This window comes from Ursus maritimus, unplaced genomic scaffold (genome assembly GCF_017311325.1).
Source record: "Ursus maritimus isolate PB19 unplaced genomic scaffold, ASM1731132v1 scaffold_4, whole genome shotgun sequence".
NCBI classification, from domain to species: domain Eukaryota; kingdom Metazoa; phylum Chordata; class Mammalia; order Carnivora; family Ursidae; genus Ursus; species Ursus maritimus.
The window spans coordinates 9,952,390-9,966,517 of record NW_024426552.1 but is presented as its reverse complement, the minus strand read 5'-3'; positions in this window follow the sequence as shown (position 1 = coordinate 9,966,517).

Here is a 14,128-nt window from a genome sequence, read left to right as displayed (position 1 = left end):
AAGAAGATGAGCTTGGTGTACAAATGTGGCCAGAAAAGAGGAAATACAAGCAGACATGAGACTGTTGTCCTTATAAAGGCCCTCTTGCAAGGTTGGCCCTTGGCTGACATCTGGAAACTTGGATTTCGGTAGCGTTGTCACCATTCTGCAACAGAGAAGGTTGGTGGTTTATTGCGCCTAAACTGTTGGGACACACAATGGGATTCATGCTGAACACATCCTTTCCTTTTGTGAGTCTGAAATATTGGTGTGTGCTGGGGAGAGAGTGCCTACGTGACCAATCCAAATGAAAACCCTGGGTGCCAAGGCTTTAATGAGCTTCCTTGGTAGACAACAGTTCACTTGTGTTGTCACAGTTTGGTGCGGGAGGAATTATGCATGTGCTGTGGGACTCCACTGGAAGAGGACCCTTAGAAGCTCATGCTTGGTTTCTTCTGGACTTCACTTCGTGTGCCTTTTCCTTTTGCTGATTTCTCTTGGTATCCTTTCACTATAATAAATTGTAGCCATGACTATGACTACATGCTGAGTCCTGTGAGTCTTTCTGGTGAATCATCACATCTGGATATGGTCTTGGGGACCCTGATACAACATGCATACTTATTTCATGGGATTTATGTCATGTATTTGAAGAAAGAGGTTAGAAGGAACCAGAGAGTTGGGTTGAATGCTATAAGCAGGAAGATATAAAAATGAGTACGGGAAAGACGGGGTTAAGAAAATGATCACCCAAAAGGCTGCATGGTGATGAAAACCCAGGCAGGTTTTTATTCAATTACTTTAAATCTTTTTGCTATTTTTGTCACTTTCTGGTCATACCAGTTTCTTATAGGTAACTCTAAGCATTTAGGCACTTAAACAAATACCTCCCGGGATACTAACCTTAGCCTTTTTCTTCAAACCATGAGAGACTATGGACTCTGGGAAACAAACTGAGGGCTTCAGAGGGGAGGGTGGTGGGGGATCGGGATAGGCCGGTGATGGGTAGTAAGGAGGGCACGTATTGCATGGTGCACTGGGTGTTTGTTATACGCAAATAATGAATCATGGAACATTACATCAAAAACTAAGGATATACTGTATGGTGACTAACGTAATAAAAATTATTATAAAAAATAAAATGATTTTTCCATATTTATAATAACAACAATTCACAAAACCCAAATGAACAATTTTTAACATTTCTCAAGTTCTTAAACTTTCCTTACATTATGATTCCATCATTTAGTAAATATTTATTGAACACGAATGTTTGACTGTGGCCCAGGTGTTACGGTAGTCACTGGTGATGCAAAGATGACTGCAACAATTCCCTTTCTTGTTCTCAAGAAAAGAAAAATGCCAAAGGAAAAAACAAGCAAATGGACTTTGTTCAGATCACAGTTTTGCAATTCCATATAAGTTTCAGGAGCTTTCTGGCCACCCAAAGCCACATGTGCTATACCACAGCCATGCTTCCAACAGGTGAACGTAGAAAACTACTAGGTGAGTCAGCATATGGAAAATGCTGGGGATTCCTGAAATAGCCCTGCGTCATTAATCACTGATACCCTGGCTCAGTCCATGAAGCAACTGGAAATGAATAAGCAAAGAAAGTGAACTAATGGTTAGAGGATGGAATTACCCCAAGGGACATTTGTTGAGTCAGTAAAAGAACGTGGCAAACTTCAATAGTCAGAGATTCAAATGGAATGAAATAAGAGGAGGAGAGTGCTTTCCAACAGCTTGATCTCCAATCAAAAACTTCTGGCAAGCATGACTCTTCCGAATTCTTTTGGGAATTGGAGGAAAGAGGGAAAGAGAGGAATAAAATGTTGTTCTGACCACAGAAGATTCTAGATTTATTTGATATGACAATACACAGTACATAGCCAGTGTTCGAGGCCTGATTTTGAATTGAATTATTATGAAAGGCAAATTACAATATAAAGGAAAAGAGAAGTGACGTAAAAGAAAACAACCTTGAGAAAATGAGGGGAGGGAAGATAGGCCTTGGAAGTGGTAAATTAGTAAGCTAAACATAAGATAGGCCTTTTAAGACGATAAATGGGGATGAATATGTATGAGTTGTTTCAAAATATTGAATCTTGGCAGAGTTGACTTGAGAGAAAAATCAAAGTAACACTAGAGGTTGATATATTTTATTTTGTGAAACTTCCCACTAAATTTGGAGCTTCTCAAATTTTGCCACAAAGTGAATTTCTGAAAAGTATAACCAGATTTTTCATTGATTCCCAATGCAAAATCGGAGATGTATTTTTTTAGGGGACAATTTTTTTTTTTCCATTTTAGTCAAAAACAGAGGAAGAACACAGTAAAGCACACAAAAATACAACTGTGGGGGGGGAGACACTTCTCACAAAACACTGTTTTAAAAATATTAACAATTATAGTCCATACTAAGTCATACAAATGCCGAATTAGCTTAACATTATTTAACCATTTCAGCTAAAGATGTCAATTTGGAAAAAATGACCAAATCATTCATGAAACTCAAATTTTCTTCACACTCAGCATTGCATTGATTCATTTTTGCCACTTTTTTCCACTTTAGGACCCATCTCTACGTATCTCCCTGAGCACTTGGTCATGTTCCGGGACCACCAAGGCTGAGACAGGGCTGGGCGCTAACAGGACTGCACAACTAACACCCACTGATTACACACCTTCCTATTCAAGCATTGTGCTGGACACTCAATGGCTTTCTTCCATTTAATTTCCCCAACACAGTGCAGAATGGGTGTTGTCATCCCCATTGAACGGATGAGGTAAGTAACGGCTGAAATGTCCGTACTGCCCTTGCCAGTGGAGAGGGTCCCCCTTGCTCTAGACACCAGCTGATCTCTAAGATTGCCTAGCCCCTGGTAGGCAATGACACACCCTGGACCGTCCCATTGGTGGCTGCCAGGCCAGCCTACGGACAGGGTCAATGCTGGGCTTGCCATTGCCTAAAACCACTGGGTCCAAGTGTTTTGAAGGCCACTGCAGGACTTCTCTGAGCCACACCACATGCATGACCTCCTGGGACTCTATCCCTCTTTGGAAGTGTAAGTGGCTCAAAACCTTGGCCAATAACTTAGTACCGTAAACATATGTTCCGTAAATGTAAGTAAGGTGGGTCCTCATGCAGATTTAGCAACTCCTGAATGCTATGTCGGCCTCCAAAGGCATTTTGAGAAGAATCTCGCATTTTATTTCTGTGTTTTACTGGTTCTTCAGCCATCTTGTGGGTGCCGATCAATAGAGACAAAATGCAGTGCTCATAACTGAGCAGAAAGCATACTTTTAAAGCAAATAATGATAACGTAACACGAAATACTCACCATCAAGAAGTTATTTGGTCTTCACAGATTTTTTTTTTTTGGTGGATTATTCTTCCCATTCCTGTTAAAAAAGACATTTTCCATTTTCTCAAGTCTTATCACCTTTCTTAGGCCACGTGGAATTCGAAAAACTATGGGTTTTCAGCCCATTTGTCTTTTCTGTTGTCAATCAGTCAGTCACCAACCACTAAGTAGCTACAATGTCCTTGATCCTTCTTGGAGTAAGAACATTATTTTTTTCCTCCTTACTTCTTGACTCATATTCTTGTTCTTTCTCAGTGAATAACACTTGTTTTCTCAAGCCAGACACTTGAGGGAATGCTAACTGTCCGCTCTCCCTTTGCCCCATCCGGCCTGTCACTGGTTCTGCCTGCTGTGCCTTCCAAGCCTCTCAGCTACTTTCCCTCTTCTCTCTCCTCCATGGGTCTGGCTCCTGTCCAGCCAGCTCAGACTAGAAAGGACTCCTCACCGTCCATCCTCCACATGCTTCCAGAACACTCTTTCTAACCGGGAAATGTGACCGCATCTTTCCTTGCTTAGAATTCTTCAATATTCCTCTGGCCGAAGAATTAGCCCACCTTTTTCGCCTGTCGGAGGAGGTCACATAGGCCTTTGGTTCAACCTGTATGCATTGAGCTCCTACTCTGTGCTGGGGTGCCGGTCTGGGCGCTGGGAATACAGCAGTGAACAAAGTCCATGTTCGCGTGGAGCCGCCCTTCTGCGGCGGACAGATAATAACCCAAGTCATGTATGTGGGCCACACACACACAAAGGCACGTGTACATTTATATTTAGAAAGTGACTTGGTCGAAAGTTGTAGAAGTCGATTTGGACAAAAGCAGAGCAGGGCAGGGTCCTAGGGGATGCCGGTGGAGGGGACTGTTTAAATAGGGTGACCAAGGAAAGCCTCATGAGACGGTGATATCTTGGCAAAGGTGTGAGCCACTTGCTCTCTCTGTGAGCAGGGCCTCTTCCTACACCCTCCGTGCGCCCACCCTTGGCTGCTCCCAAATCCACCATCCTTCCAGCTTCTGAGCTTTTGCAGATACTGTGGACTTTGCCTAGGACATCTGCTCTCCTGCAGGGCTCACTGGGTTCTGAGCCTCGCCCACCCTAACCCCCTCCTGGAACCCGCCAGGCAGGCTTAGGACTCGCCCTCCAGCCTTCAGCCTCACCGGGTACAATCCTACCAGAGTGAGTGTCACCTTGTACTATGATTCTTCTTGTTCCCTCTCTAAATACATAGAGACCGACATAAGCATCACATACATAATGATGCATACCTTATTTATGGAGTCCTACGATGGAGTGCATTGAATTCTACATTACTTTTCATAACAACCAGATGAAGTGATATTCTCCCCATTTTCCAAGGGAGAAAACTCACTTGCCCAATCCCTTCCCACTGATGGAGCTAGATGCAAACTCAGAGCGTTCTGTCCCAATGGCCCTGTTCTGTCCCTGGTCCCACAGCTTCCTCCCAATGCAAAGCTACCTTAGGACTCACCTTGTGTCTTTGGCTCTCTGTCTCCTCGCACCTACCACAGTACCCGGCACAGCAGAAGTGCTCAGTGAATCGTTATGGAACAAATACATTTTAATATCCATTTGTTCCTTTATCATTCATCACACGCAGAGTTTCTATGTCTATCCCCTTGAGTGTCTCCACCTAGGATTAACCTTTCCTAGTACTTACCATTTGACAAGTACACTAAATACCAACACCAACTTCTTTAGTACTCACAACAACCCAGTGGGGTAGGTACCACTCTTACCCCCATTTTATAGACGGGAACAATGAGGTTCCCAGCAGGTAGGTAACTTTCCAAAGCTCACAGAGCTAGGAATTAAGATTGGAACCTAGGTGGCCTGCCTCTGGAGCCCCTGTCTCCATCACCACATGTGTCTTTTTTCTGAAATGAGATATCATCCTTAACATCTACTTTGCATTGACACGGTAGAGAACACAACCTCTTAAACCTAGATCTGTCAGTGCCAAAGCAAGATCCAGGGGACATCGACAGGGCCGTTAATGCCCTGGAGACAAGGGGATATCACACCAGGAAAGGACAAGTATCCAAAACGAAAGTGGGTAACTGTGTGTTGGAGGGAAAACAAAAATAAAGAATTCTCTCGCCGTTGTTTTTAAAGCCAGGAAGTCTTGGGAAATTGTAATTGAAAGAGGATTGATGTTGGCACAAGGGAGAAATAGTCTGGATTGCAAATGAAATTTGCCTTTTAATCAAATGTCCAGAAATCCATAAACTACACCCCAGAACCAAAAAGGAATAAACTAAACCTTATCAGAGTTCTTGGGTCTGGAGAAAGCGTCACTGTCAGTTAAATGGTTGCTTTTGAGCTTGAATGAAACACGTGAGAAGCTTGGAAAGAAAATGTGGTCAGGAAGCCCACGTGGGCTTCTCACACCGCCTACCACTCCCTCTCCCCTTCCGGTCCCCCTCCCCGCCAGGAGAAGAGGAATAATAATATTTTCACCGCCTCATAAAAGGGGCAACGTGTTTGGTGATGTCTTTGCCTTAGAATACTGTTAATCTTACGAAACTACCTCTGACCGCAAGGCTAATTTCAACGTTCAACAAGTTCTAATGGTTCGCGGGGAAGCGTGAGAAACGCTGAGTGAAGAGAAGAGGGAATTCTGCTCAAAGTTCATCTTTTTTTTTTTTTTTGGCTTTATCAGCATTTGAAAGAAAACCAGATATTTTCTTTTCATGAAAGTTGATGACTTCAGGTGGGGGACAAGCAGCTGTGGCAGATGGACTTTTGAAATGCAGTAAGATATCCTGTCTTCCTATAAATGTTTATGGTAGCAGGAGAACTGAAGAAGAAAACACAAGCAAAAAGTTGCATGACTCACAGGCCGATTTGCTTCTAAATAAAGCATTTCTCAGAGTTTCCCAGGAGGTGTTTTTAGTGAACAAGCAGCAGGATCTCTTCTAGGGTGGAAAGGACATTTTTTAAATACAAAAAGGTGCATCCAATAGTAAAGTCGAGAACACCATTCTGTTGCTTTTGATGTTTAAAGAAATATACGTCTAGAAGGAGACTCTCTGATCCTATATACAGTGTCCTCGACCATATGTGGTGATAACGTCACAAGCAGTTCTTGGCGGGGCCACTTTGCAGGTGATGATCAGAGGTTTAGTGGGACGCCTCATGTTGACTCACAGACTTTCCTCTAATAGAGCATCGTGAAGTGATGATAATTAAGTTTAATTTTAGATCTTGTGTGCCAAACCTGGGAATGTTTTCCAACTCAGAGCAGGACCTGCTGACTTTGGCGCTTGAGTTTTGAAAGAAAGGTCGTAAGTCCTAGACTACCTACATTCTCTTCAGTCCCTTACACTCCAGAAAATTGGGTATTTGGAACCGATTGGGGGAAAATCTTCTACTGAAACTATCCTGCATGTAGCAGCCCTTCCTGGCCTTGGCTCTCAGCTTCACACGGAGAAGTGCGGCCACCTTTCTCCATACCCAAGACTTTCTAATCATTCAGTGCTAGAGAGCCTGTTCCACTCCTGCTAAAATTCATTTTTTTTTCCCAATCATGTATAAAGGGCTTATGCTTGTTAGAAACTGTGGTTGGAATGTTCTCCAGATTCTCGCTGTGGCTTACCAGCGATGGTCTCCTATGACCTGATAACAAATTGGCAATATTAGATTAGTTGACTCAACCACTTCTGGGTACCTGGTATAAACAGTAGCATAGAAATGAAAGAGTTGTTCCAGCACGTACTTGCTACCCTGGAACCAAGAAGGAATAAACTAAATCACAGCAGAATTTATAGATCCAGAGAATGTGTTACTATCAGCAAGTGGCTGCGTCTGGGCTCAAAAGAAACACGTGAAAAACTTAAAGGGAAAATGTGATGAGGATACCCACGTGTGCTTTTTAGTCTAACACTGCCAGTTTGCTCTGGGTTGCCAAATTTAACAAATGAAAAAACAGGGCACACAGTTAAGCTTGAATTTCAGATAAACACGGATGCCATTGTAATGGACATCGGACCCGCGCAACAGTTCCTTATTCCTAGTTCACCTGAACCTTAAAAAAAAAATTATTCGTTGTTGATCTGAAATTTAAATTGAACTGAGTGACCTAGATTTTATCTGGCAACCTGTGAGATGCGAGGCCTTTACTTTACTTAGGTCCTATTTTATTTCAAACACGTTCAGAATATTTTCTTGCAAGCACCGAAGCATCGAGAAGAAGTACATACCAATACTTAATAAAAGCAAGAAAAGAGCTACTCTGGAGGGGCTTTTCCCAGCCGTGGTCACATACTATAGAGCAGCACCCAGAAAAACAGCTGGGAAAAGTGAAAGTAACAGGACAGTGTCACGATTCCTGTTGTGACCAAACCCCTCTGGCCAGACGCAGTCCAAACTCCCTGCCGGTAATGCTAAGGTTCAGGTTCCAGTTTACTCATTTCTCTTTCCTATGCTTCACTGCCTCCTGTAGGGGAAATAAAGGGAGAGATAAAGAAAAGAAAAAACAAGGTCCAGCATTTTAATGTCCATTTGGTTCTGGTATTCACTGCCTCCTGGAGACGCCAACAGCCTCCTGCTCTTCGTTTGGTCCATGTGTGACCCACTTGCACACGGTGTATCCTGGCTTTTAATAGGGCCGATGAACAAGCGTTTTGGAGCACAGGAAGTCGAGAGGAGTCACTGCCCCCTAAGACTGTAAGGAACACGGGGAGCAGTGGGATGGCCCATATTTGGTAGCATTTTCCAGACTCCACTGTGATTCAGGGCAATGGGGCCAAGAGCGCGCTCCCCACGGCCCCCACCCTCGCACCGACAGCTTTCTGCCCTGAGCCCGGCTGTCTTTCCTTCCTGCCCAGGGCGGCAGGCGCTCGCTGCTGCTGTTTCTGGGCAAGTGGCCACCGTGGGGCTATTTGCTTTAGATAGTCCGCAGCTGGCCGAGTGGGCGGTTCGCTCAGACAACACAGGCGGCTCCCACTGTCTCTCCCCTTCCAGGCTAGCCGGGGCTCTGGGGCCTTTTGATTTATAAAGAGCTTTACGTGCCTGTAGTTAAAGTCTTAGGAAGCAAAACCATGATAAATGAAGCTCTGGATAGCCAACTCATGGATCTACACACACACACACACACACACACACACACGCACAGGAGGCCTGCAAACCTTTTCCCTTGTGTTGGCCTAAAGAAGATTCCAGGCCAGCCGTATGGAGGATGGGGTGCCCAGATGTTTAAACTGGACCCAGGGCAGTAGTGCCAGCAACCCTCAGGGCTGACCCCCAGTGAGGCCGACTCCAAGTGTGAGGCTCGCTGGCTGCTTATGTGGCGTGGATATTCTTACATGTGTGACATTTTCAGTTTGAGGCCATTGAGGGCCACGAAGGGAACCGTGTTAGCATTTCTGGGCAAAGCCTGTAATCGATTTTTTTTTTTTTCCTCCCCCTCTAGACGATTGTTCTCATATGTGCTGGCAATTAACACGTTCTGGGAGTGAAGGGTGGGGAATTCTACAGGAGAGGGTCCGAGAAATCTCATTTTCTTATCCCAGACTACAAATGACTGCTTAATTGGGAGAAACTCTAAGTACAACAGTTCACTGGGGGAAACGTGAAAACAAAGTGAACCAGAAAAGAAATAGAAACCCAGACTTTTCAGTTCCTGTTTATCCTATTTTTAATCTCAACATCTCAGTTGCTCGCTTTCTGTTTTCCTTGCCTTGCTGGAATTCGTACACACACCTGGCTTTCCATTTGCCTTGGGGACAGAGAAGAGGTGGGGCCCGAGGATGAGGAGGGGGCCGTGGGGGGCGGCTTGGACAAGTGTGGCACTTGTCAAAAGAGGGAGAGGGGCGGGAATCTCACCACATCTAACACCAGGGTGTTGGGGAAACGTGAATGACGACCCCTCGGCTGAGAGACACTGGTGATTCCAGAAAAGTGCAGGGAGGAAAGGGGACAGAGGGCGATCGTAAAGTGGTGGATGCATGTCCGGACTGACCAGTGACCCGAAGAGACAAGAGTGACTCTATTCATTGGTCTCTGGGCCCATCCTGTCTCTCTCTGTCTCTGTCTCCCTCCTTCCCCCTTCCTCCCTCATGTTTTCCTTCCAACCCCAGTCATGCGAAGGCAAAGAAAAGCAAGCAAGCCCTGGCCCTCGGGAACCTTACAGGAGACAAAACTGCTCACAAGGGACGCCGCTGTCCCTCCGCCGTGGGTGTTGGTACCCACAGCACAGTGTGCTTAAAATTGTGAAAATACTTTCTCTTCCTTCTCTGAGTGAAATAATTCGTGCCATTGTGTGTCTCTGTAACTGAAAACAAGAAAAGTGAACAAAGCACCCCAAGCAAAAGAACATCTTCTGAAATACGGAGTCAAATGTGTAAACTGGGATTTTAAAGCCTGAGAGGACAGGACCTCGGTCCCCGCCCTGGGCTCTCAGAGTGCCCCGGAGCTCTATTTTGTGATTTGTTGTCTGTGTGTCTGTCTTCCTGCCCGCCTGAGCCTCTGGGGTTGGGGGACGAGCACATGGGTCACCTTTTGCCCAGCACAGAGCACGGCAGCTGGCACCTGTCCTGGCAGGCACACAGCGAGGTCTGCGGGGACACTGCTGTGGGCTCACACGTGCCGGGTCCCTTCCCACCGCTGTCCCCCCATTCAGCACATACACCCCTTGGAAACCCAGAGCTGTTCCCCAAAGGGACACAGTCAGCCTCCCACCCGGTTTTCCATTCAAAGTGTTCCTGTTGGGACCTGGGGTTTGCTGCCTGACATCTCTGGTCCGCAAGTGTCTCCAGGACCTGCAAGGGTGTCTGCGAGGTAGCCTTGGGTTCCCTCTTCCCCTGATGGCTTTCATTTAGTTAACTGGCCTGGCCTATTAACGAGCGAGAAGATCCATCACTAGCTTCCATCCCAGAGAAACGATGAGAAGACCATTAGGCCTTGGTGGGGCAGGGCTCCATTCACTTCCAAAATGAAGTGTCAGAACACGAAGTAGGTCCACATGGAGAGCTAGAACCTTCTGGAAGACTGTGGACCCTTGTACAGTGTGTTGAGGAGCTGGCACAGAACTCAGGAATAAACGTCCTCAGTCCATGCTGTCTTCGCTGTAAGCGTGCTCATTAGAAATCATTGCACTACATAGGCTTAAACGATTTGAATACAAATGGATATATTTAATGAAAACATTCTGCTTTGTGAAATTGTTTCAGAATTTTTTTTTTTTTGGTTCTTATTTGTTTTCTTCAGTCCCAGATAATAATCTTGAAACAAATCGTCGGTGTACAATTAATTTTAAATGTCATAATATTTGAGTCAAGCTGATTTTGATGACAGTGAAGAACATTTTGAAGTTGTTTCATAATTTTCACAACACAACTGATTTTAGAAAGGGGGAAAAAGATTCCCATATTGTAGAGCTTTAAAAGTGCTAGCAGTGTTGTTTAGTCCCTCCAACATAAGCACCCACAACAGTAAAGCAAACAAACCCACAGTGGACTGAAACTGTGGTTTCTGGAGCTCTCTTAAACCTTGGCTAACTTTTGGGGGCTCCCAAAGGACAGGATTACTTCATGTCAAAGCAAAAATTCTCCTGACTCTGTAAACAGCCCACAGTTCTGGGAAATATGGAAAATGTAGATCAAAAATGAAGCTGTGCTGTATTTGGAAAGGCTGTCTCAGACCATGAAGTTAAGTCCTGCGAGACCCACCTCTGTGCTTTCGGGGGCCTTTGGGGTTTCCTTCTTCCTGTGTTCACTGTCTCTCCCTTCCCCTTCTTTCTCAGAATACCCATCGCCAATTGCAAACACCAACGATGGTCATCTAAGCGGCCTGGGCAGGGTAGCCCGGTGCATCTGCCTCCTTCTCTAGAGAACAAACCACACCGTGCCTTTCCACGGGAACAGGTCTGTGTTTTGTGGCATTTACAAACACTTGCAAAGCAAAAGACAAAAGTCACCGAAGGTCTCATTTCCCAGTTTTGTGGTACAGACCCAAATTAATACTCTCTTTTCCCCTCCTCACCACATGACTAATTCTCATTTCGTGCTACAGTATGGATAAAGGTCAGCAGGACACTCTCACTGAGACTCTTTTATGGTTTGGTGAATGTCAAACAAATTTAAAATATATTGTGAATGCGTCTGGAAAGAAGACAGCGTTGAGCATAATACAGTATTTCATCAGAATAAACCCCACTTCTTTTTTTGTTCCATCATAGAATTTATGTTGTGAAGGTGGAATGATGATTCACCCACAAAGAGAAGCATGTGATAAAGAAAAGGTTATATCCCCGAATTTTAAATTTCACCTAATAAACTACCCAGACAAAGGAGATGAGGGATTTGGGTAGAATCATGGGCAATTTGCCTCCATGAGAGGGGAGAGAGCTAGAAGAGAAGAAATTGCAGTGTAGCCCATCCATTCCCTCCACAACTGGGATCTTCCCTCGTTTTAAACCAAACAAACATTAACAAGGAAGACCAGCTGCTTTTACAATGAATAAACCCATTACCTCAACTCCCTGTACATTACCGAGGTACTTTTTACTCGTCAGATTTTCTGTTTTGCGGAGGCTTGGATATTTTCAGTATGCTGTCAATGCAGACAAAACAGAGCTGGTTTTAGCAGATGTGGATGAGAACACGGGCCTTCCTGGCCCTACCAGTTCCGAGGTTTGGTGGTAAGTTACCGCTGCTGTCAAAAATAGTAACAGCAGGATCTGGCATCTGGCCCCGGTGCTGCCTGGTGCTGGCTGAGCTAGCCGCACGGTAGCCGATGGAGATGAGGCGGCCTGCAGCACGGAGAGGGGTGGGAGCCCCTGGAGGTTTGACCCAAACTGTGCACCAAGGGCTGGGGCTGTTGCAATTTCCAGGACAGCACAGAAACCCAGTGCATGTTGGTCCAAGGATCTACCTGACCCCAGGGGGTGAGGGGGGGCGCTCATGGTTGACCCAGGACAGTTAGTAACATGAATTGTGCCAAAGGAAGCAAAGAGACACTGAAAAACTCTAAAGCAAAAGCATGAGGGATTTTACAAAAGGCCCAGCATTGGGTCTCCTGCCTCTTTGCATACCCCGTTCCCCCTCTCTTTTGTAGATTCTTGGGGATCGTACACGCTCTGTGTAGCAGAGGTGGAGCTGGGGCTGAGAGGGCTGCCATGGTTCTAGAATCAGTCAGAGGCACCTGTGAACCACGGTCGGACAACTCAGGTGGGTAGAGGCTGCCAGGAGGGCTCTTTGATGGGTAGAGTATAGGGAGCAACTCCACTTTAAGGTGAAGGAAGTGGGGTGTAGAGGAGGGGTTAGTCTGTCACAGAACCAGCCCTGAAGAGCAGGGCCTCCTGACTGGTTTGCAATAGCAACGAAGGTTATGGTTTTTAAAAATGTGTTTATACACCTTGTCCCTTCTGAGTGTTTACCTCCAGCCTTGACCCCATCTAATCCAGTCTCCGTGGAGGCCAGACTGCGGAATGAGTATGGCGTCAGACTCTGACAGGTTGATCTTGGCTCAGCCTCTTGTCAACCGAATGACCTTCAGTGAGTTTCTTAAATGCGTCGTTTTTCTCATTTATGGAACACGGATGATGGCATATTATCTGCACATTAGGATTTGTTGTGAACGTTCAATAAGACGCTGCATGGAATGCACTCAGCACAATGTCAAGCACATAGTCAACACTCAGTAGACGCCAGGTATGGTCATTATACAGCAGTCTCAATGAGCCTTCTTGGCAATGGCTTCCCGTTGCCCATAGGAAATGTGTGAAGCCTCATGTGGCTGAGACGCCCTCCATATGTGGGGCTCAGCATCTCAACGGCCTTATCTCTCAACACTCTCCCCTCTGAATTCAATACCCTAGAGATGTTGAAAATCATTCAGTTCCTCAAAATTCTGCATTCTCTCTAATTCCCAGGGCTTGGCACATGTGTTTCTTTTCCTTGGAATACTTTATCAAAATCTCCTACTCACGCACGAATCAGCTTAAATGCCCTCACCACTTCAGCACTGAGTTTGGTCTCCCTGCCCTATGCTTCCATTCTATTTCCTCACTTTGCACTGGTCTTCTCCGTATGACCATGAGGTCTGTGAAATCAGTAGCCATGTTTTGTTCATTTTGCTGTCCCTAAACCCTAGCAGAGTTCCTATCCCAAAATAGGGGTGCCATCAATATTTATTGAAGGAATGAATGAAGTTATGAAACTGCTTAGGGGACTCAAAATTATTATTTTTGTGTGTGTGTTTGTTTTTAAAGATTTATTTATTTATTTAAGAGAGAGTGATTGGGGGAAGGGCAGAGGGAGAAAATCTTGAAGCAGACTCCCTGCTGAGCACAGAGCCCAATGTGAAACACAATCCCATGATCCATGAGATCATGACCTGAGCAGAAACCAAGAGCCAGAGGCTCAACTGACTGAACCACCAGGTGCCCCTAGGGACTCAATTTATTAATACCCTCGTTCTAGGTGGCTCAATTCAGAAGTGAATAGATCTCTGAATGACATAAGAATAAGAAGTGAATATTCAGTGAAGAAATGAATAGGATATAATCTGTTCTGCTCTAAAGGAATGCTTTTTGTTGAGAGAGAGAGAGAGAGAGAGGCTAATTGTCCCCTAATAATGCACTCCCCTGTTCTCTTAGAGTAATAGAAGTCTTGATTTTTAGTCAGGCCCTTGGTTAAAAAAGAAAACAAAGTAACAACTCTACATTTCCCAGCATCCCTTGCAGTTAGATGTAGGCCAAGTGTTGATCATCCTCAATTCATTCTCTATAAAATCCAAGCTACAAGTACGTAGTCAAGGTCCACCAG